Source organism: Dendrobates tinctorius, unplaced genomic scaffold (assembly GCF_039654945.1).
Source record: "Dendrobates tinctorius isolate UK_male_01 unplaced genomic scaffold, ASM3965494v1 ptg000293l, whole genome shotgun sequence".
Taxonomy (NCBI): Eukaryota; Metazoa; Chordata; class Amphibia; order Anura; family Dendrobatidae; genus Dendrobates; species Dendrobates tinctorius.
The window spans coordinates 13,811,383-13,833,693 of NW_027361960.1; positions in this window are offsets into that span (position 1 = coordinate 13,811,383).

Consider the following 22,311-nt stretch of genomic DNA (forward strand, 5'->3'; position numbering starts at 1 on the left):
TGTGCTGGGAATGCCTCAAACAAACGGTTTACCAGAGTTGCTTGTTTGTTAGCCAATATTAGCTCTAGGTTCTCCTGTGTCATGATGTTTTGGAATTTGCCTTTATAGTGTGGATCCAGAATGCTGGCCAACCAGTAGTCGTCACCGTTCATCATTTTGGCAATGCGGGGGTCCCTTTTTAGAATCTGCAAGGCATAATCAGACATTTGGGCCAATGTTCCAGGTGTCACTGATGCACTGCGAATCAACATCCCTCCAGTCACGCACAAACCCTGTACCTGACCTTCCCACGCCAACATTTTTTCTTGCCCCCTGAGAAGCATCCTCCTCCCCAAAATAATCAACCCCATCATCCTCCTCCTCTTCCTCTTCTTCCTCCACCTCATCTACGAGACTTCCCTGAGCAGACAATGGCTGACTGTCATCAAGGCTTCCCTCCTCCTCGGCTGCAGATGCCTGCTCCTCAATGTGCGTCAAAGTTTGCATGAGCAGACGCATAAGTGGGATGCTCATGCTTATGATGGCGTCGTCTGCGCTTACCAGCCATGTGCATTCCTCAAAACACTGAAGGACATTACAGAGGTCTTTCAGCTTCGACCACTGCACACCAGACAACTCCATGTCTGCTTGCAAACTGCCTGCCCGTGTATCTTCCCACAAATGAATTACAGCCTGCCTCTGTTCGCACAGCCTCTGAACCATGTGCAGGGTGGAGTTCCACCTTGTTGCAACGTCGATAATTAGGCAGTGCTTGGGAAGGTGGAGCAATCGCTGCAGCTTCTGCATACGACTGGAGTGTACGGGCGACCAGCGGATGTGCAAGCGCAGTCTTCGCACCTTATGGAGCAGGGGTGTTAACTCCAGATAATTATTGAGGAAGCACTGCACCACCAGGTTCAAGGTGTGAGCCAGGCAAGGTATGTGGCTGAATTTTGAAAGGGCTATGGCTGCCACAAAATTCCGGCCGTTATCACTAACTACCTTGCCTGCCTCAAGATGTAGACTGCCCAGCCATGACTCAGTTTGTCGCTGCAAGTAGTCGGCCAGTACCTCCGCAGTGTGTCTGTTGTCGCCCAAACACATCATCTTCAACACAGCCTGCTGACGCTTACTACTAGCTATTCTATAGTGGGACAACTCGTGTGCAACACTGGCAGCTGCGGATGGAGTGCTCGTGCGACTGCGCTCTGTGGACGAGCTTTCGCTTCTGGAGGAGGAGGAGGGTCGAACGCCTACAGCCAACTGTTTCCTATACCGTGGGCTAGGCAGCACTGTCCCACCGCCGCTGTTCCCTGTGGACCCTGCATCCACCAAATTAACCCAGTGCACAGTGATGGACACATAATGGCCTGGCCATGCCTACTGGACCATGCATCTGTTGTGAGGTGCACCTTTCCACTCACTGATTGCTTGAGTGCATGGACAATGCGGTCTTTCACATGCACGTGGAGGGATGGGATGGCTTTTTGCGAAAAGAAGTGCCGACTGGGTAGGTCATAGCATGGTACTGCGTAAGCCATGAGCTCGCGGAAAGCTTTGCTTTCCACCAACCGGTAGGGCATCATCTCTAACGAGATTAGTTTGGCAATGTGGGCATTCAAAGCCAGTGTACAGGTCTGAGAGGATGAGTACTTTCTTGTCCTACTCAGAGTCTCTGGTAGGGTGAGCTGGACTTGAGAGCTGCATATGGTGGAACTAGCGGTGGACATGGCGGACTGAGAGAGGGTTGGTGATGGTGTTGGTGGTGTTGCTGATGGCCTAGATTCAGTTTTTCGTAGCAATAACATTGTGATTCCATGACTGCTTTGCCCTTGTGATGACACCTCAACATTTGCTGCTGGTGGTGTGCTAACCGGTGGGCTTACAGTGGGGGAAGCGATGTAGTGTTGCTGACTACCTTCATTCGGAGCAGGTGCACATGTGGTACGTGAGGTTTGGTAGTCCGTCCACGCTTGCAAGTGCATGGTGGTTAAATGTCTAAGCATGCAACTGGTATTCAAATTTCTATTATTTTTCCTCCTCTTCTGAGCTATTGGCAGCGGCACCCTCTTCCCCCAATGGATGCCAATCTAGGTCAACAACTGGGTCATCCATCACCTCCTCTTCAATTTCATGTGCACCTACCTCTGTGTCACCGTGTAAGGTGGTATAGTATGCGGGAAGGGGCATCTGAGTTTCATCAGGGTCAGATTCTGGCTCAGTACACTGCGAGGACAATGTAGTGCTCTGAGTGAATGTACCAGCAGAAATATCTAGCAGTGGCTGTGCATGAGTGCACTCCATGTCAGATACATCTTGGACTGGGGAATTCACGATTTGACTTGCTTACCCAGGCATGGTATGAGAAAAGAGCTCCATGGAGTAATCTGTAGTGTGGCCTGCCACATCCTTCACTTTTGGTAGGGGTGAAGGACACAAGGAAAGGTGTTGTTCCTGGCCAGGAGCCTCCACTGACGTGCTTTTATTTTTTGAAATTTCAGAAGAGGAGGCGAGAGAGCTGGAGGCTGTGTCAGCAATGTAAGCCAAAACTTGTTTCTGAAGCTCCGGCTTTAAAAGTGGTTTACCTACTCCCAGAAAAGAGAGCTTTTGAGGCCTTGTGGAGCAAGACGATGACGCAGGCTCAGCACCTCCTGCCTTAGGTGCTATTGTGCTATTGCCACTACCAACAGATGCAACAACACCACCACCACCATCGGGACCAGCTGACAACCCCCACCCACTTCCATGGTGTTTTCCACCATACTTCCTCATTTTTGTGAAAATATACCCAAAATACCACCAGCTATATGGTACTGTAAAACAAGATAGAAGGAGTATCTACTATTGGTGAGAATTTGAATCTCACTATAGATTTGAGGACACTGAACTATTGTCTCAGGCCCAGTAGAGATTACACCTCAATGTAATAGGCTGAAATTGAATGGTGTATGACAAGGTGGAGGGTGTCTATAGGATTGGTGAGAATTTGATTCTCACTATAGATTGGAGGATGCAGAACTATTGTCTCAGGCCCAGGAGAGATTACACCTCAATGTAACAGGCTGAAATTGGATAGTGTATGACAAGGTGGAGGGTGTCTATAGGATTGGTGAGAATTTGAATCTCACTATAGATTTGAGGACGCAGAACTATTGTCTCAGGCCCAGGAGAGATTACACCTCAATGTAACAGGCTGAAATTGGATGGTGTATGACAAGGTGGAGGGTGTCTATAGGATTGGTGAGAATTTGAATCTCACTATAGATTTGAGGACGCAGAACTATTGTCTCAGGCCCAGGAGAGATTACACCTCAATGTAACAGGCTGAAATTGGATGGTGTATGACAAGGTGGAGGGTGTCTATAGGATTGGTGAGATTTTGAATCTCACTATAGATTTGAGGATGCAGAACTATTGTCTCAGGCCCGGGAGAGATTACACCTCAATGTAACAGGCTGAAATTGGATGGTGTATGACAAGGTGGAGGGTGTCTATAGGATTGGTGAGAATTTGAATCTCACTATAGATTTGAGGATGCAGAACTATTGTCTCAGGCCCAGGAGAGATTACACCTCAATGTAACAGGCTGAAATTGGATGGTGTATGACAAGGTGGAGGGTGTCTATAGGATTGGTGAGAATTTGGATCTCATTAGAGATTTGAGGACGCTGACAATGATGATCTCAGTCCAAGTACGGATGCAGGCAGCCTAATAAGCAGGACTACTGCACACACAAAAGGGTGGAAAAATGAACGCTTGGTAACTGTGCAGAAAAGAGGAAGTATTTTTGCTTTTAAAAAAGCAGTTTGCACAGCAGTGTGCAAACAGCAATGCAGCTATCAGGGAGCCTTATAAGGCAGCCTAATAACCAACAGAGCTGATGCACAAAAATAGAGCCTCCCCTGTCACTGCACACAAAGTGTTGTGTTGTATGTGGAAATCGGTAACAGCAGAAGCAGTTTTTTGGTTCTTCTTCCCTGCCTAACGCTCTCCCTTATTCTTATAATCAGCAGCAGCAACCTCTCCCTAATGCTATTATCGGCAGAAGTAAGATGGCGGTCGGCGTTCACGCCCTTTTATAATCCCTGTGATGCCACACAAAGCCAGCCAATCACTTGCATGCCCTTCTCAAAAATGGTGGTGACCGATGCCTATGTCATCGCGTTGCCCACAGTGTGCATCCTCCATCATTGGCTGAAAAAGGGCGCAGGAAGCATCTTTTCAAAAACGCGATTTTGGCGCTCTGGTCGCCGACCTCATGGCCGATCGTCGGGTTTCGTTTCATGAAACCCGACTTCAGCGAAAGTCGTCGACTTTTGAATATGACCGACCCGTTTCGCTCAACTCTATTAGTTACTGTAATGTCGTTGTTAATACTCGTTGATACTGCTACATGTAAAATATGTATTAACCCACATATTCAATGGTACTGTCACACTCTTTTTAGTGTTACCATTTTATGTACAATGTTGTATATGCGTTATGCTCCTGTAATGTAATACTGTGTAAGATAGGGAAAGTAAAGTGCACCCTTTGGACATTAGAGTGGGCACCTTAGTGTTATAGTTCTCATAGCTAAGGGTAAGTGTAGTTCCTTTGGGGGCCACTAGACGAGGACATTCTAGTGTGCACGGTTAGAATAGGTTATACCTACAGTAGTTTGTAGGGGATTAAAATAAGAGGGGCTGCTGGGTGGTAAGACAGGAGTTTTAGGAAGTTATGTCAGATGGGGCCAGTGTGCCCGAAGTGTCTATATGGGCTATAGGGCCAGGACACAAAGTAGCTGCAGCCCACATTATCCATGGCCACTGGCCATCATTGCAGTTGACCAGTATAGGAGAAGAAAGAAGTGGCAACTCATAGCCTGGGTGGACGCCTTTAGGGCGGGAGTCAGTTGGAGTGAGGAACTGAAGGAATTTGGAGCTTCAACGGGTACGGTACAGACGGGCTGGATGCTTTACCAGAGGCAACCAAACCGGGGGGCTGATGATTTTGAGTCTGGGGCCTCACAGTGCAGAGAACCCGCAGAAAGAAGAGCTGATGATGTATGTGCGACTGCTGTACCCCTGGAAGATGACCGGGTGAAAGAGCAAGTAGTTACTGTATTTGGAGAAGATATTGTGGATAGTGTTGAGCATTCCGATACTGCAAATATCGGGTATCGGCCGATATTAGCAGTATCGGAATTCCGATACTGAGTTCCGATACTTTTTGCATATCGAATCGGAAGTTCCCATAATGCTATGAGCCAGTTTGATTTGATTCAGCCACTGAGGAATCCTAAGAAGTGTGGGCACATCCTGTTAGGCATGTAGGCATGTTAACTAATGGCATGGCTGTGATTGGCTGCGAGCAAACCACCCTGCTGCTCCTCCCCCAGACACACGCTGAACAGTGATCTATGGAAAGTGAAACTAGTGAGGGAGGAGGAAACGACAAGTTCTCATTTCAATACCAGAACACTCCCCCCCCGGACGTTTATCTTAGAAGCAAGAGATGATATGTTGGAAACCGTGCAGACTAGCCACAGAAGGTAAATTACTTATTGTCAGCATTCTGCAGCCTAGATATGCACAGAGATTATGTGAAAAGCCCAGACAACCTGTTCTGTTATGTATTTCTGCCAAGTTGGATCGCCCGCCAGGGCTGGTGGGGTACTCAGTACCGGGCCCGTTGGTTTTAATGGGAGATGTCACGGTAGCTGTGACCCGGTCCGTGGCCCTGGGTATCCATTGTAAAAGGGAAATGTTGAACGTGTGGATGATGATTAAAGTTTATGAGTGAATGATTCGTGACGCCACCTGTGGTGTTCGGCAATGAAGATGTTAAGCCGACGCTGCAGACAGATCCTCTGGGACAGATGGTGTGGTGCAGCAATGATGGTGTGGCCCTCCACAGGTAGGGCTGTAGTCCCAGGGCAGTGTAGGTGCAGAGATAGGGAGGAAACGTAGATGGTGCGGTGTCAGGCACAGCGATGTAGCAGTGCTGAGTGTGTTGGCGCAGGAATAACTGGAGGACACCAGGGCATGTAGTTCCAAAGCTTTACTCACAGTCTGTTGAGCATACAGATGCCCGCATCCGTGCCGTGTCCTCCGGGTCAGGGACTCAGTCAACATCCAAGCTAGATGAAGCACTCCGTTCCAACACTCCACCAACATGTGCCTTTTCTGAACGTCTCCCTCTATTGCTACACAACCCCTTTAACATAGTCAATATCTTTGTAACTCCGAACGTCTTAAAAAAAAATTAATTCCTGCTATTCCATTTGATTGGCCTTAACCTCTATGCCTTTAATGTCTCCTCCACCTCCCCCAATACATTCTACATTATTCTTAGTTGTTTTCCTTCATGTAGAATTAACCTACAAGGAAAGAAAGGGTTTATTTTAATTCCGATATTTCTGTCCCATTGACTTGCATTGGCTTCCGGTATCGGAATCGGCGATATCCGATACTTTTTGGGTATCGGTCCGATCCAATCCGATCTGATATTTCCCGATATCGGAAGGTATCGCTCAACACTAATTGTGGATGAAACACTGGATTTACCTTCTATCGATTTTGTGACAACACCGGACTTGACTACAGAGTTGCAAAACACAAGCCACGGAGACACCATCACATGTTTCTCAATGCAAGCAATGACTAGCCAGGTCTTTCCCCGGGAAGGAACAACCACGGGAAGGGCAGTCTCCAATGAAGGAAACCACCTATGCCAAAACATGGTATCCATCCACAGATAGCTGTTTCGGGGTATTGCCCCTCATCAGTGTGGAGTAGGAAACATGTGATAGTGTCTCCGCGGCTTGTGTTTTGCATGTTTTTACATATTTCCCATAAGGGATGGGGCATTGCTCTAGAATCACTGCGTTGAGAAACATGTGATGGTGTCTCCGCAGTGTTGGATGTTGATCTCCATGAGTTCATTCATCCTCATTTTTCACATTGACTACAGAGTTGGACTTGGCTTACTGGAAAAGAAAGTTTAACTCTACTACTGTGACCAAGATGATGGCTGTGAGATTGGTGGGAGATGGTGGAGAAGAAGTAAACAACGAGAACCGTGTCCTTCGTGGGCGCTGCCACCGTCTCTTGGTGCCAAAACCTGCCTGTCAGTATGCCCTGGTCCGCCCCTGGTGGATGCGGATGAAGAGAAGACCTCGCCCTCTTCCACTGACTAACAACAGATAGGTGGAGTTGTCGGAGGCGTCCCCACCTGGAAACGGGTGGGGTCTAGAAGGAAGAACCCGGCCCGCCAGACAGTGGGAAGAAATCACAGAGCACCCCACTAACCAGCTCCCTGAGAGCTCTTCAGCACAGAGTTGGTGGCTCCAGAGTCGAAAGCGTCCCGAGGACCGGAGCCCTTGAGTGTGGAGTCAGTGCTCTGATGTCCTCTGCAGTGGGAACAAGCAGTGGAGCCATCGTCTCAAAGTTCTCTGGAGGTGGAACCATCGGCATTACGTCAGGCAGGGGAACCCTGTAGACCAGTACCTTTGTTGTTAGTTCAGTGGAGACTGGAACTGGGTTTCGCCCTGGAGGAACCATTGCCGAAAACCAAGAACGAGTTGGACCTATATCTATCAGCCAACTGCGCAGGCATTCCAGCGGAAGAATCCAGCATTTCTGGGATGGTCACGACCTACGTTTCTGCTTCTAAGTGGGTGAGTGCACCTCAGCCCCTAACCCTGGAGGGATGGTCCTTGGCACGGGCCCCCTTCTCGGAGGCTATCGTTTGTCCACACATCACTGGAGGGGAATCTGTACTCCAACCCCCTGACCCTCTGAGGCCCGGACCAAGCTCAGCATTCATCTGCCCCCAGGCCACTACTTCAGCATTGTGGTGGCCAATGACTCCTGCGGCTGCAGAGTCGTCCTCAGCCCAGAACTGGGCATGGGATTCAGCTACGTTTACAGCGGTACGGGATGCACACCGCTAAATTGCCCGAACATGTCTGCCCAGAAAAATGTAAAAATGTTGTGCGCATTGCGCCATGCTTAACTGTGTGTAACAGGACTTTTCTGCATCCCAGCGGGCAATGAAGCGCTGGAGCACACCAAGATGGAGGGTGTAATGCGGCCGGATAACTGTTTATATATGTTAGTTACTGTAACGTCGTTGTTAATACTCGGTGGTACTGCTACATGTAAAATATGTATTACCCCACTGGTACTGCCACACTCTTTTCAGTGTTACCATTTTATGTACAATGTTGTATATGAGTTATGTTCCTGTAGTGTAATACTGTGTAAGATAGGGAAAGTAAAGTGCACTTTTTAGACATTAGAGTGGGCACCTTAGTGTTATAGTTCTCATAGCTAAGGGTAAGTGTAGTTTGCTTTGGGGGCCACTAGATGGGGGCATACTAGTGTACATTGTTAGAATAGGTTATAGCTAGTTTGTAGGGGGTTAAAATAGGGGCTGCTGGGTGGTAAGACAGGAGTTTTAGCAAGTTAAGTCAAATCGGGCCAGGGTGCCCGAAGTGTCCACATGGGCTATAGGCCCAGGACAGCTTGGCAGCCATGCAACATTAAGTAGCTACAGCCCATATTATCCATGGCCACTGGGAATCATTGCAGTGGGCCAGTACAGGAGAAGGAAGATGTGGCAACTCATAGCCTTTGTGGATGCCTTTAGGGTGGGAGTCAGTTGGAGTGAGGAACTGAAGGAATTTGGAACTTCAACAGGACAGATGGGCCAGATACTTTACCAGAGGCAACCAAACCTGGTGGCTGATGATTTCGAATCTGGGGCGAAACAGGCAGAAGGAATTGTCATCATGGCGAGGTTAGTTTATGCTTGAAAGTAACAGTCAGTTTTTTGAAATTTGTATTCATTAACCTTCTGACTGAGCACTCCACCTCTTAGCTGCAGGCATTTTTAATCACAGCAGGGCCACCACCCCTCCACAGAGATATAGATTTCAGTCTAAGGAGAGGATTTACATAGGTTCCCGTACAGATGAAGACTTTAGTCTGTGTGGATTGGCATTAGGTTAGGGTCCTGGAATACGAGAAATGCCTTACTGTGGCTTTCAGCTACACATAAATTGGCAATTTTATGCACTAAGCTTTCTTAATTTTTCATATTTCTAATGCAGTAATGCAATTCATTTTTCATATTTCGTGTTTGCATGCTATGGCGCTGCAGTGTGCTTCCTTTTTTGTTTGAATGTATATGAGTTGGCAACTCTAGGTTAAGCACCTGTTCACACTTAGTTTATGCTTGGATGTGCCGGTCAGTTTTTTGAAATTTGTTTTCATTAACCTTCTGACTGAGCACTCCACCTCTTAGCCATAAGGCATTTTTAATCACAGCAGGGCCACCACCCCTCCACAGAGATATAGATTTCAGTCTAAGGAGAGGATTTACATAGGCTCCCATACAGATGAAGAGCTTTAGTCTAAGTGAGGATTGGCATTAGGTTAGGGTCCTGGAATACGAGAAACGCCTTACCGTGGCTTTCAGGTACACATAAATTGGCCATTTTATATGCTAAGCTTTCTCAATTTTTCATATTTCTAATGCAGTAATGCAATTCATTTTTCATATTTCATGTTTGCATGCTATGGCGCTAAAGTGTGCTTCCTTTTTTGTTTATATGTATATGAGTTGGTGACTCTAGGTTAAGCACCTGTTCACACTTAGTTTATGCTTGGATGTGACGGTCAGTTTTTTTAAATATGCCACACTGGAGGCATTTACCTCATTTATCTTCTGTCCTTTGAGACCTAAGTCCACTTGAGATACTGCCCGATGCTACTCCGCCCCCCTACCACTCTCTTCAAGCATCGCCAAATGGAAGTGTCAGCGCTTCCTTAACAACTGGCACAAATGCGCAATAGGAATCCCCCCATGGTGCTGCATGACGCATTTCTGGCTCAGCGGTGTATACCGCTTTTTATACAACATCCACTGCCTATGTCCAGCATGCCAGCATCACAGCAAGGTGCAGGAGCGCCGCTACTCAGAGCCACCAAACCAGGTATCTACCAACACACTTATACCTTTCTCTTGACAGCACTTTTACCCAGCTGTATCCTAACAGCATGCCTACTCTTTCAGCAGGTTATCAGCATTCCTGCAACCATCAGCAAGGTATATGGCATGTCCCAAAAGGCGCTTTAGTAGAACTACCGGGATCCTTTTTCCCACAGCATCTTCTTTGTGGATTTCACTAGGAATACCTTCCTTCTCTTTATGATACCTACCTACATGATACAGGTAAATGATCATTACTGATACTATACTATTCTTGTCTTCCCTCATATATGCACCAGTTGGCACTATTGCCACCATGATACCTTACCAATTTAACCTAACATCTTGCTGTTACCTTGTATATAATTTATTTTAATTTTTTCACATCTATTACAACAATTAATAGCCTTCTAGTTGTATTTTGAAATTTTATTTTTCTTAATTTTTGTTGTGAGGTTCCAGCCTTTCCTCCGTGACCTACAACACTTTTCAGGCATTGTATTACCTATCTCATATTATTTGCCTTTATTTTCATATGTTGCCTTTTCTCTTTCAGCGACTCTTTGATTAAGAACCAGGACGGGTCAAAATGTCTTAACTCTAGTCGTGGGGTTTTTTTGTATTACCATTTTTTTTTTGTTCCCTTGAATATTGACTTTGTTAGTGGACACAAATAATGAAACTAATTTTGCACTATAAACTTATGAGTTTGGGGTGAATCTTGACTCTGCAGTACCAGTGGCTTTTCACCACCACCTTGCATCTCAACGGCATGCACACTAAACTTTATCTTAAACCATTATTTGGACAGGTACTTTTCCTTCATGTAAAATTAATTTTGGAGTCTTACATTCCATTTGCAAATGTATTTTTTTTTTGCAATTACCTAAATGTTTTTTTATTCAATAGTCTGATGGGATAGTTAAAAGAGAAGTTAAAGTGGGGTCTGCCTTTGTGGGTGCAAGGTAGTCAGTAGTATGAAGCTGTTAGCACAAAATGACTGTTCAAACCAAATGCAGACAATAAGTGCACCTTTGGCATGGCCAAGCCTTGTTTTCCATTTATCTCTGCACCTATCCTTGTGTCACTCTGACTTTACAGAAATCAGATGAGTGTGGAGACTGATGACCAATAAGTACAGTAGGTGGGAAAATACAAAGAAATAACTAGTCATTAGAGTTGAGCGAAACGGGTCGAAAAATGTCAAAAGTCGCCGACTTTTGGCAAAGTCGGGTTTCAAGAAACGAAACCCGACCCTAGGATGAGGTCGGCCACAAGGTCGGCGACTTAAGCGCCAAAGTCGGCTTTCAAAAGTTTGTTTTGCGCTCTTTTTCAGCCAATCAGGATCCACGGACACTGTGGGCAACGTGATGACATAGGCAGTGGTCACCACCATCTTTCAGAAGGGCATGCAAGTGATTGGCTTGCTTTGGTGGGCGTCACAGGGGGTATAAAAGGGCGTGCACGCTGACCGCCATGTTACTCATGCTGATCTCAGAATAGGGAGAGCTGCTGCTGCTGCTGATTTTGTAGGGAGAGCGTTAGGCAGGGAAGAAGACACCAAAAACTGCTTCTGCTGCTAGTGATTTTGCCTGTACAACACATCAGTCACTGTGTGTGCAGTGCAAGTGGAGGCTATATTTTGCTGGATCAGCGGTGTTGTGTTGGTTGTTAGGCTGCCTTCTAAGGCTTCCTGACGGCTGCATTGCTGTTTACCCAATACTCTGCAAACTGCTTTTTTAAAAGCAATCCCAATTTTTTTTTTGTCCTGGTGAGGTATTGAGCATGCATTTTTTCACACCATACAGCGGTGCACACTCCTCACATAGTACCGTGTAACGGCTGTTATCACAGCCACAGTGAAGCTATCTGTGTGTCACTCTGTAAGGATAAGTCGAGGACATGTTCCGTTCTTACAGACCTGCACCTTCTAGTTTTGTCTAGCTTTCAAACAGTTATATATATTTGCTGTTTGATCACATTCAAAACTATAGAGAGACAGCGTGTGTCAGTCCGTATACTTAAAAAACACGGAGCTTGACAATTTTACGTACACCGGACAGCCGTGTACGTGCACGCTCCTCTCTCAGTACCGTGTAATAGCTGTTATCATGGCCACAGTGAAGCTGTGTGTCGCTCTGTAAGGATAAGTCGAGGACATGTTCCATTCTTACAGACCTGCACCTTCTAGTTTTGTCTAGTTTTCAAACAGTTAAATATATTTGCTGTTTGATCACATTCAAAACTATAGAGAGACAGTGTGTGTCAGTCCGTATACTTAAAAAACACGGAGCTTGACAATTTTACGTACACCGGACAGCCGTGTACGTGCACGCTCCTCTCTCAGTACCGTGTAACGGCTGTTATCACGGCCACAGTGAAGCTGTGTGTCGCTCTGTAAGGATAAGTCGAGGACTTGTTCCGTTCTTACAGACCTACACTCTAGGGAGATTCCTATTCTGCCCAATTCTATATACACCTTGTAGTTTGTCATACACTAGCCAATTTCTGCCTGTGACATAGCGCTGTGATATTCACTGGGCCTCACACAATCCAAAAGTGTCCAGTGTCCACAAGTGTGTGCAGAAATTCAAAATCTCCGTTATCCTCTAGTGACATTTTTCACACCTGCGACATCGAGCCTGTGACATACCGCTGTGATATTCAGTGGGCCTCACACAATCCAAAAGTGTCCAGTGTCCACAAGTGTGTGCAGAAATTCAAAATCTCCCCTGTCCTATAGACACCTTGTACCTTGTTTTACATTACTATAAAGTTTGTTGGATTTTGTCTACATTTCTACCAAAAATGAGGAAGGCTGGTGGAAGAGGCCGTGGAATTGGGCGGGGGTTGGCAGCTGGTAATTCATGGTGTTGGTGGTGGATCTGATGGTAGTGGCAAAAGCAAAATAAGACCGAATGCAGGAGGTGTTGAGCCTGCGTCATCGTCTGGCTCCACAAGGCCTCGAAGGCTTAGTTTTCTAGGAGTTGGCTTTTAAAGCCAGAGCTTCAGGAAAAAGTTTTGTCTTACATTGCTGACTCAGCCTCCAGCTCTATCGCCTCCTCTTCTGAAGTTGTAAAAAATAAAAGCACTGAGTCGTCATTGGAGGCTCATGTTCATGAACCACACCTTTCCTTGTGTCCTTCACCCCAACCAAGATTGAAGGATGACGCAGGCCATACTACTGATTGCTCCATGGAGCTCTTTTCACATACCATGCCTGGATTATCAAGTGAAATGGTGAATTACCCAGGCCAAGATGAATCTGACATGGAGTGCACTGATGCACAGCCACTGATAGATGATTCTGCTGGTACATTCACTCAGAGCACTACATTGTCCTCGCAATGTACAGAGCCAGATTTTGACCCTGATGAGACTCAGGTGCCCCTTCCCGCACACTATACCACCATACACGGTGACACAGAGGAAGGTGCACATGACATTGAAGAGGAGATGATGGATGACCCAGTTGTTGACCCAGATTGGCATCCATTGGGGAAGAAGGTGCTGCTTCCAATAGCTCAGATGAGGAGGAGGAGCATCCACAGCAGACATCGACATCGCAACAGCTGATATCTGGCAGGCCCGGAGCACTCCAAAGACAAGTTCCAAAAATCAAAAGAGTTGCTGGACAGCTTGTCCAGAGGGTCAAAATATCACAGCGTGCTAGGCCGCAAAATGTCTGCCAAAGTAGGAAGAGTGCAGTGTGGCACTTTTTTGAACAAAATCCTCATGATCAGGCCAAGGTTATCTGTAAGAAGTGCGCAAAGACCTTTAGCCGAGGGAAAAATCTGAAAAATTTGAATACCAGTTGCATGCTTAGACTTTTAACCAGCATGCACTTGCAAGCGTGGACACAACACCAAACCTCCACTACCACATGTGCAACTGATCACAAAGAAGGTAGTCAGCAACGCTACATTGTTTCCCCCACTGTAAGCCCACCGGTTAGCACAGCAGCAAATGTTGAGGTGTCGTTGCAAGGCCACAGCAGTCAGGGAATCCCACTGTTATATCAACGAAAGACTGAATCTAGGCCATCAGAAAGAACACCAACTCCATCACCATCATCAACCCTCTCTCAGTCCGCCCTGTCCACCGCTACTTCCACCATATGCAGCTCTCAAGTCCAGCTCACCCTCCCAGACACTATGAGTAGGTCAAGAAAGTACTCAGTCTCTCATCCGCGTACACTGGGATTGAACGCCCACATTGCCAGACTAATCTCGTTAGAGATGATGCCCTATCGGTTGGTGGAAAGCGCAGCTTTCTGCGAAGTCATGGCCTATGCAGTACCACGCTATGACCTACCCAGTCGCCACTTCTTCTCTCGCAAAGCCATCCCAGCCCTCCACCATCATGTGAAAGACCGCATTGTCCATGCACTCAAGCAGTCAGTGAGTGGAAAGGTGCACCTCACAACTGATGCATGGTCCAGTCGGCATGGCCAGGGCCGTTACGTGTCCATCACTGCGCACTGGGTTAATGTGGTGGATGCAGGGTCCACAGGGGACAGTGGTGGTGGGACAGTGCTGCCTAGCCCACGGTATAGGAAACAGTTGGCTGTAGGCGTTCGACCCTCCTCCTCCTCCTCCAGAAGCGAAAGCTCGTCCACAGAGCGCAGTCGTACGAGCATTCCATCTGCAGCTGCCACTGTTGCACACGAGGTGTCCTCCTATCGAGCAGCTAGTGGAAAGCGTCAGCAGGCTGTGTTGCAGATGATGTGTTTGGGCGACAGACACACCGCCGAGGTGCTGGCCGAGTACTTGAAGCGACAAACTGAGTCATGGCTGGGCAGTGTACATCTTGAGGCAGGCAAGGTAGTTAGTGATAACAGCCGTAATTTTGTGGCAGCCATAGCCCTTTCAAAACTCAGCCACATACCTTGCTTGGCTCACACCTTGAACCTGGTGGTGCAATGCTTCCTCAATAATTATCCGGAGTTAACAGCCATGCTCCAGAAGGTGCGAAGACTGTGTGCACACATCCGCCGGTCACCTGTACACTCCATTCGTATGCAGAAGCTGCAGCGATTGCTCCACCTTCCCAACCACCACCTCATTAATGACATTGCAACAAGGTGGAACTCCACCCTGCACATGGTTGAGCGGCTGTGCAAGCAGAGGCAGGCCATAATGCATTTGTGGGAGGATACACGGCCAGGCACTTTGAGAGCAGACATGGAGTTGACAGATGTGCAGTGGTCGAAGCTGAAAGACCTCTGTAAAGTCCTTCAGTGTTTTGAGGAATGCACACGGCTGGTAAGCGCAGACGACGCCATCCTAAGCATGAGCATCCCACTTATGCGTCTGCTCATACAAACTTTGATGCACCTTAAGGAGCAGGCGTCTGCAGCCAATGTTGACGAGGAGGAAGAGGTGGAGGGAATCCTTGATGACATTCAGCCATTGTCTGCTCAGGGACCTCTTCTGGACGAGGTGGAGGAAGAAGAGGAGGATGATGATGGGGATGATTACTTAGGGGAGGAGGATGCATCTCGTGGGGCAAGTGAAAATGTTGGCGTGGCAAGGTCTGGTACAGGGTTTGTGCGTGACTGGAGGGATGTGGATTTGCCAGAAAGTGCTCCTCCACCCAGCACTCGCAGTGCATCATTGACACCGGGAACATTGGCCCACATGTCAGAGTATGCCTTGCAGATCCTAAAAAGGGACCCACGCATTGCCAAAATGATGAACGATGACGACTACTGGTTGGCAAGCATCCTGGATCCACGCTATAAAGGCAAATTACAAAACATCATGCCACAGGAGAACCTTGACCTAATATTGGCTACTAAACAAGCAACTCTGGTTAACCGTTTGTTTGAGGCATTCCCAGCACACAGCAGCGGTGATGGTTCTCACACGAGCCGTACGGGCCGGGGGCAGCTTGGCAGAGGTGTTCGTGGTGCACACAGCAGAAGTGGCGTTGGAGACAGGGGTTTCATGACAATGTTGTGTACTGATTTTTCACGGACCGCTCACACAACTGGTAATACTGCATCGATGGAAAGTGAAAGGAGACAGCAGTTGTCAACTATGGTTAACAACTACTTTTGCTCCCATATCGATGTTCTCCCACACAGGTCATTCCCCTTTGACTATTGGGCCGCTAAACTGGACACCTGGCCTGAATTGGCACAATATGCTTTACAGGAGCTCGCTTGCCCAGCTGCAAGTGTGCTATCGGAAAGAGTCTTCAGTGCAGCTGGATCAATCCTGACAGAAAAAAGGACCCGTCTGTCAACCCAAAATGTGGATGATCTAACCTTCATTAAAATGAACTATGCATGGGTTTCCAAGGATTTTGTCCCACCTTCCCTTGATGACATAGGTTGCCAGAAAAATGGCTTGCTTTGGTCCTCCTCCTATTCCGTGAACTTGACCTATTTCGCCTTTTGCAGCAGCTGAAAGACCCACATCTACATATGCCACTTTGTAAACCTCCCTAAGTGGGTGGCCCCCCCATGGCCGGGGTCACCACCTAGCGCACAAAACCGTGCGAGTGCCATTGCCCTGGACAGGTGGGTAGGCCGACTCTTGGGCGCGGGCACTGGCATAGGGTCCCTCATAGTGCAATCAAGTGTCTCTGACAGTGTTGGTGCACACCCGCCGTCAGACACACCGCTGTACTATGAGGGGCCCAGTGCCAGTACCGACGCCCACGAGTGTGCCCCCCTTGCTTGGGCAGGGCCCCAGCATTTGCAATGTTTACCTCTCCCTGCTCCTCCGCTGTGTAGTCTGGGCTGGCAAATCCTTCACTGGGACTGCCACTACAAATTGATTGAACTGAAAGATGATGGTTAAGATGTAGCTATGCCCTGTCCTGCTGGCCGGGCTCTAGCTCCAGATAATCAGTGGCTTCCATTTCTTATGGACGTCGACTCACAATTACATGCAGTGGTGGTTTATCATCAGCTTTCACAGTTTTCCTACTCACAAACGTGTGACATTCCGGCGCACATTTCAAAATGTGCCCTCTCATGCAAATCAAATAGAATCGCCTACGGCCTGTGGCTTCTGTCTTTTGCACTCCAAAGTTACGTGACAGATCATGATAGCCAGTGAGCACCATGTTTACATCGCTCCCTGTGATAAAAATTGGATTGAGATGAGTAAAAGTGATGGAATCAACGGAAGTGCGATACAGCAAGACTTTATTCACAAAAAAATGTTTTCACTGTCTCAACACAAATTAATTGAGGGTCAGCATCGCCTATGAGAATTGTGATGGAAGTTTTTCCCGTGAATAATAATTCCTAGATTTCTGCAATCAATAGCCTTTATGTCACTAATTGTATGCATATCATTTCCTATTGCGGAGAGGCTGGACTGTATTACTGAGACAGAAATATATATGAAGATTTAAAAATAACACCAAAAGTATATAGTTGTGTACGCCTCAAATGCATTTCCTTTTTTCCACTTTTTAGATTGCTGTGTAATCCATACTGAGAACATGGAGATTTTACATGTTTAAACTATGCTATATATACCTGCTATCCAGTGATAAAGTACCCTTTCTCAACTTTGTACAATCTGGTCAAATCCATACTGGGCCTGAGAACATCTGAGTCTGCCTCCTGATCTATAGACATATATTTTTAATGTGTAAACTAGGCTACATATATACGTGTTATCCGGTGAAACTGTACCCTTTATCAACTTTCTACAATGTTGTTGAATCCATACTGGGCCTGAGAACGGCTGCCGAGCTGTTAAGCAAGCTACAGCACCTGTGGTTTGGACACGTAATTTTTTCAGGAATGACGGTTAGGCCTAACTCCGGAATTGCGGTTGACCTGAACTTACTGGGAAATCATCGTTCGCGGGGAATAATCTGAATCCTAGATCCCCATCACTAACGGAGTTCAGCAGGTTATCTGCACCTGTAAGCGACAAAAGCTGGTCCTTTCAGTGTAGCGTGCATGCAGCCCCGGACATGTACTGGAATGCTAGACCTGTTATTGCTCGATCTCACGTGCCACAGCCTCGCGTATCCCTCGCGTAAGCTTGACGCGTACCGCGGGGCCATGCCGGAGTCACGGTCGTTAACGGAATAAAGCTGAGAAATCGCTAGCACAACTACAAACGGACATACCACACCACACACAGAATCGACAAAGCTTGCAATCTGTCCATCTTTTCTGTAGCTTGTATGGTAGTGGTTTCCTGGGTGCAGTCCAATTAAGCCACAGGCTCCACTCCTGGTGGTGCCCTTTTGGACATTCCTTTAAGGTTCAGCTTTGCAATCATACTGCCCCCAGAAACCAAAAACTGCGTTCAGGGACGCTGTTTGGAGGTTCGTGGGAATAACGCCGCCCGATCAGCAGTCGGCATATGGGTCGCCCTCCCAGGCCTGTGGGGTACTCGGCACTGGGCCGGTGTCAGTGGGATGTGTCACAGCAGCGGTGACCCGGACGGTGGCCCTGGGCGCCCATGTAAATGGCGTGGTTTAATGGTAAAGAGTTTATATAGATAGTTTGACGCCATCTGTGGTGTTCGGCAACATAGATGTTAGGCCGACGCTGCATGCAGATCCTCTGGGACTGATGGTGTTGTGCAGCAAAGATGGTGAAGGTCCCCACAGGTGGAGCTGGAGTCCAAGGGAAGTGTAGATGTAGTGATGGGGGAAAGGCACAGGTGGTGTAGGTGCTGGTACCCAGATGTAGCAGTGCTGGAATAACTGTAGGACACCAGAGCGTGCAGTTCCAAAGCTTTACTCACAGTCTGCAGGTTACACAGATGCCTGCCTCCGGGCTTTGTCCTCCGGGTCAGGACCTCTGCCAACCTCCGGGACCGGACCTCTGCCAACCTCCGGGACCAGAATGGAAAGCTCCCTTCCAACACACCGCCAACATGTACCTTCCTGAACGTCTCCTTTCTAGCGCTTGTGGGGGAAGCACTCACAGGACCGTGGTTCACTGAAACGCCTCATGTCTAACAGATGTTCCTCAGACTTTACTTGTATGGCAGACAGCTGTAGCCTTTTACTTCTGCCTCGCACACGTCGATGCTGGGGCCTCCGAGCCTTAGTTGGGTACAGAGCATTTATAGCTGCTACTTCCCCCGGTTTCTGCTGCAGGAACGTCAGTGTCCATACAAACTCGGAGACCGGAATCCAGGCCATGCGCTCCAGCTAGGAGTGAGCCTTAACTCTGCACATCCTCCAGCTCCCCTTCTCACGTCCACACACTTCCCCTTCCCTGCACAGAGTGCCCCAACTTACCTCATCCCGACCACAGAGAGCAGCTCCTCAGCAGTCAGGTTCAGAGGTCTCCCTGCTGGCCAGGAGTGGGAAATGTGTTGTGTGTTGGTTTCACTGCTAGAGAGATCCTTCGTTGCTCCCAAGCTTGACAACACACTCCCTAGGAGGAAGGCAATGCCACAGTGGCGACCGTACTCTTGGGGACGCCACAAGTGCACTGAGGCCCAGCCACTGCTGGATGATGCTGCTGGTACATTGACCCAGACCACTACATTCCCCTCGCACTCTACACAGCCAGAATCTGACCCAGAGGAAACACAGGTTCCCCTTCCCGCATACTATACCACCTTACACGGTGACAAAGAGGAAGGTGCAGGTGAAAGTGCAGGTTCCTTGAGCTGGTGGGGGGGCATACTCATGGGCGATGGCACTGGCACAGGGCACCGCATAGTACGCAAAAGTGTCTCTGCCGGTGGGAGGGCCTAAACAGCCAAGTGCAGTGAGATGGAAGATGGGGACGACAAGGAGTTCAGAGTAGTGCAGGGATTCCCTAGCAAGGAGACTTATGTAATTGTTTTCAATGTTGGGACAGCAATTTTTGGGGAGCACTATACTCTGGTGAATGATATATGGGGCCCACCATACACTGGAGCATTCCAAAGGTGGACATCAGACACTAGAGCAGCATTTACAGGGCCCATTATACACTAGAGCAGTAGAAATGGGGCCCATTATATATGGAGCATTATTTGGGCCCATAAGACAGTGGAGCTTCATCCATTGGGACCAACATATACTGTAGCATTATGTGGAGCTCATCATATACGGTTTGAAACATTATATGGGAATAATGATTCCGTATGGAGAAATATATGCGCCTCATTACTCTGTATAGCGCACTAAGCGCTGGCCATAATACTGTATGGAGTTATATACTGTCCGTTTTTGGAGGTATTGGAGAATTTAAAATGGATATCAGTCATGAGATGTAAGAAGTGAAGTATTTTTCATTGTACTATACTGCCATTTCTCTGCCGTATTGGAGCATCATGAGTTGTGGTATGTGTTAAAGGGGCGCTCTTTGGCCCTGGGCCCACGAAAACCTGGAGCCAGCCCTCCCCCCCACAACTGTAGCCAAATAAGCCCCATTTTTCAGTGCGTAACTAGTATTATGAAGTTAATTAAGGTTGACAAGCTTCAGTAACAAGAATTTATGCTTTTGGCATTCAAATGGGCACTGTTGGTGTGTTTCCTGTCCTCCTCTCACTGCCGACTTTAATTCTCCATTGACTTACATTGGGTTTCGGGACGACCCCGACTTTTCCGTATAGTCGGCCGATTTTGCTCGACCCGACTTTTGGAAAAGTCGGGTTTCATGAAACGAAACTCGACCCTAAAAAAACAAAAGTCGCTCAACACTACTGGTCATGTCAATGGTGCATCAAGCTCCTATGCTAGGTTTGAGCAGTCATTTTGTACTGACATACTCTGTCATGACTCTGTAGTTGGGTGTCCCCGGACCAAATGGTCATAGTAAAGGCTAGGGGGCTGCAAAATGAAGGTAAATGGGGGTATTATCATGATAATTGCCCTGCGAACAAATGTGGAAAGGGAAATGACTTAAAATAACATAGAATAAAAAAAATTACAATCTTGAACCAGTAGGCAGAGGTCCAAATTGAGCAGGAGGTTGAGGAGGAGTTGTTGTAGGTGTAAGAGGCTTAGGATGAGAAGATATCCAACACTGTTTTTGTGGGGTTTTTTTATTGATTTTGTGGGGGGTATTCTGAAAACAGGCAGTGTAATAATCTGCTGGCCACTCTATTTCTGTATATAGGCCATGCAATACTCTGCAATTTTTTGGGTTGAAAACAAAGGAGAGCATCAACTAGGTGATGCGGCTTTGTTGCTGGTGGTGGTTGAGTAGCTGATGCAGGGAGAGAAAGGGTGTATACCACACGCCCAAATGAAACATCTTTCTCGGGTGCAAGCAGAAATTAGAATGAGCAAACTAATAGTGACAGATGGGTACAGAGGGGAAAGGATGCTACCCTTGCAGACTTACATTCTACAGGATAAAGGGGAAGAACACAGTAGGTTCGGGGTTGCAGCAGCTCTGGTGTTGGTGAGGTGGCAGTGGGATCACTGCAGGCTGTAAGCTGTTCTGAAGACAGGAATTTTCAAGTTCAGCTTGAAAGTTCCAAATGTAGGGGATAATCGGATGTGTTGGGCCACAGATTTCTACAAGAAGAGGGATACTCAGGAGAAGGCTTGCAGATGACTGAATGAGGAACGTATGATTGTGGAGGAGGGAGGGAAGTCTTGGGAGGACCAGAGATTACGTGGTGGGAGCTATCGGGAAATTAGTTCAGAAATATATGGAAGAGACAGAGAGCACTGCGCAACAAATTTCAGGGAAGTTCTTGTCCCCTGAAAAAATTTTATTGTATCTTATAGAATTTGATATGCTGAACACAAATATGTGCTCCAAAAGTCTGTTAATTATGCAAATTGTCTCTTCAGAGAGGAAGAGGACTAGAACTCTAGTGCCACCTATTGGAGGTAGCAATCCTAAAAGTCAACGTTGACCCTTTAACGAGCCTAGTTACATGACTTAGGATATAAGCCAAGCCAGAATCTCCATTTGCAGACACTGTGTTTCGGGGTACTGCCCCTCATCAGTGCAAAGTGGGAGATCTGGTTTGGCTGTGAGAGAGGCGTCTGACCGATATCCAAGAAGTATCATTTCTCCTTGCGGAGAATGACATGCTAAGCATGTCGAGGTGAGGAGACTTAAAGCCACAATGCTCCTCTGGGAAATATGCTAATTATGCAAATTGTCTCTTCAGAAAGTCTGTATCACGTAAGGTTTTTAAGAAGCAACAGTTTATATTCTACACTATGATGTCCGAGACACTACATACATGTGCATCGATGTCAGTATCAAAAGCAATTGTTCAATCCATAGCAGATGCTTCTCGAATAAGATTTCTGCAGTAGCCAGCCAGCATTGACGTACTCCACTTTTCCTGGTACCTTTTCTCCATCAGTGCAATGTCTTAGTGAAATCTTTCCTCGTGTTCATCATTAATGGCACCAAGATTGGCTGGAAAAAAGTCCAAGTGAGAATGTAGAAAATGCAT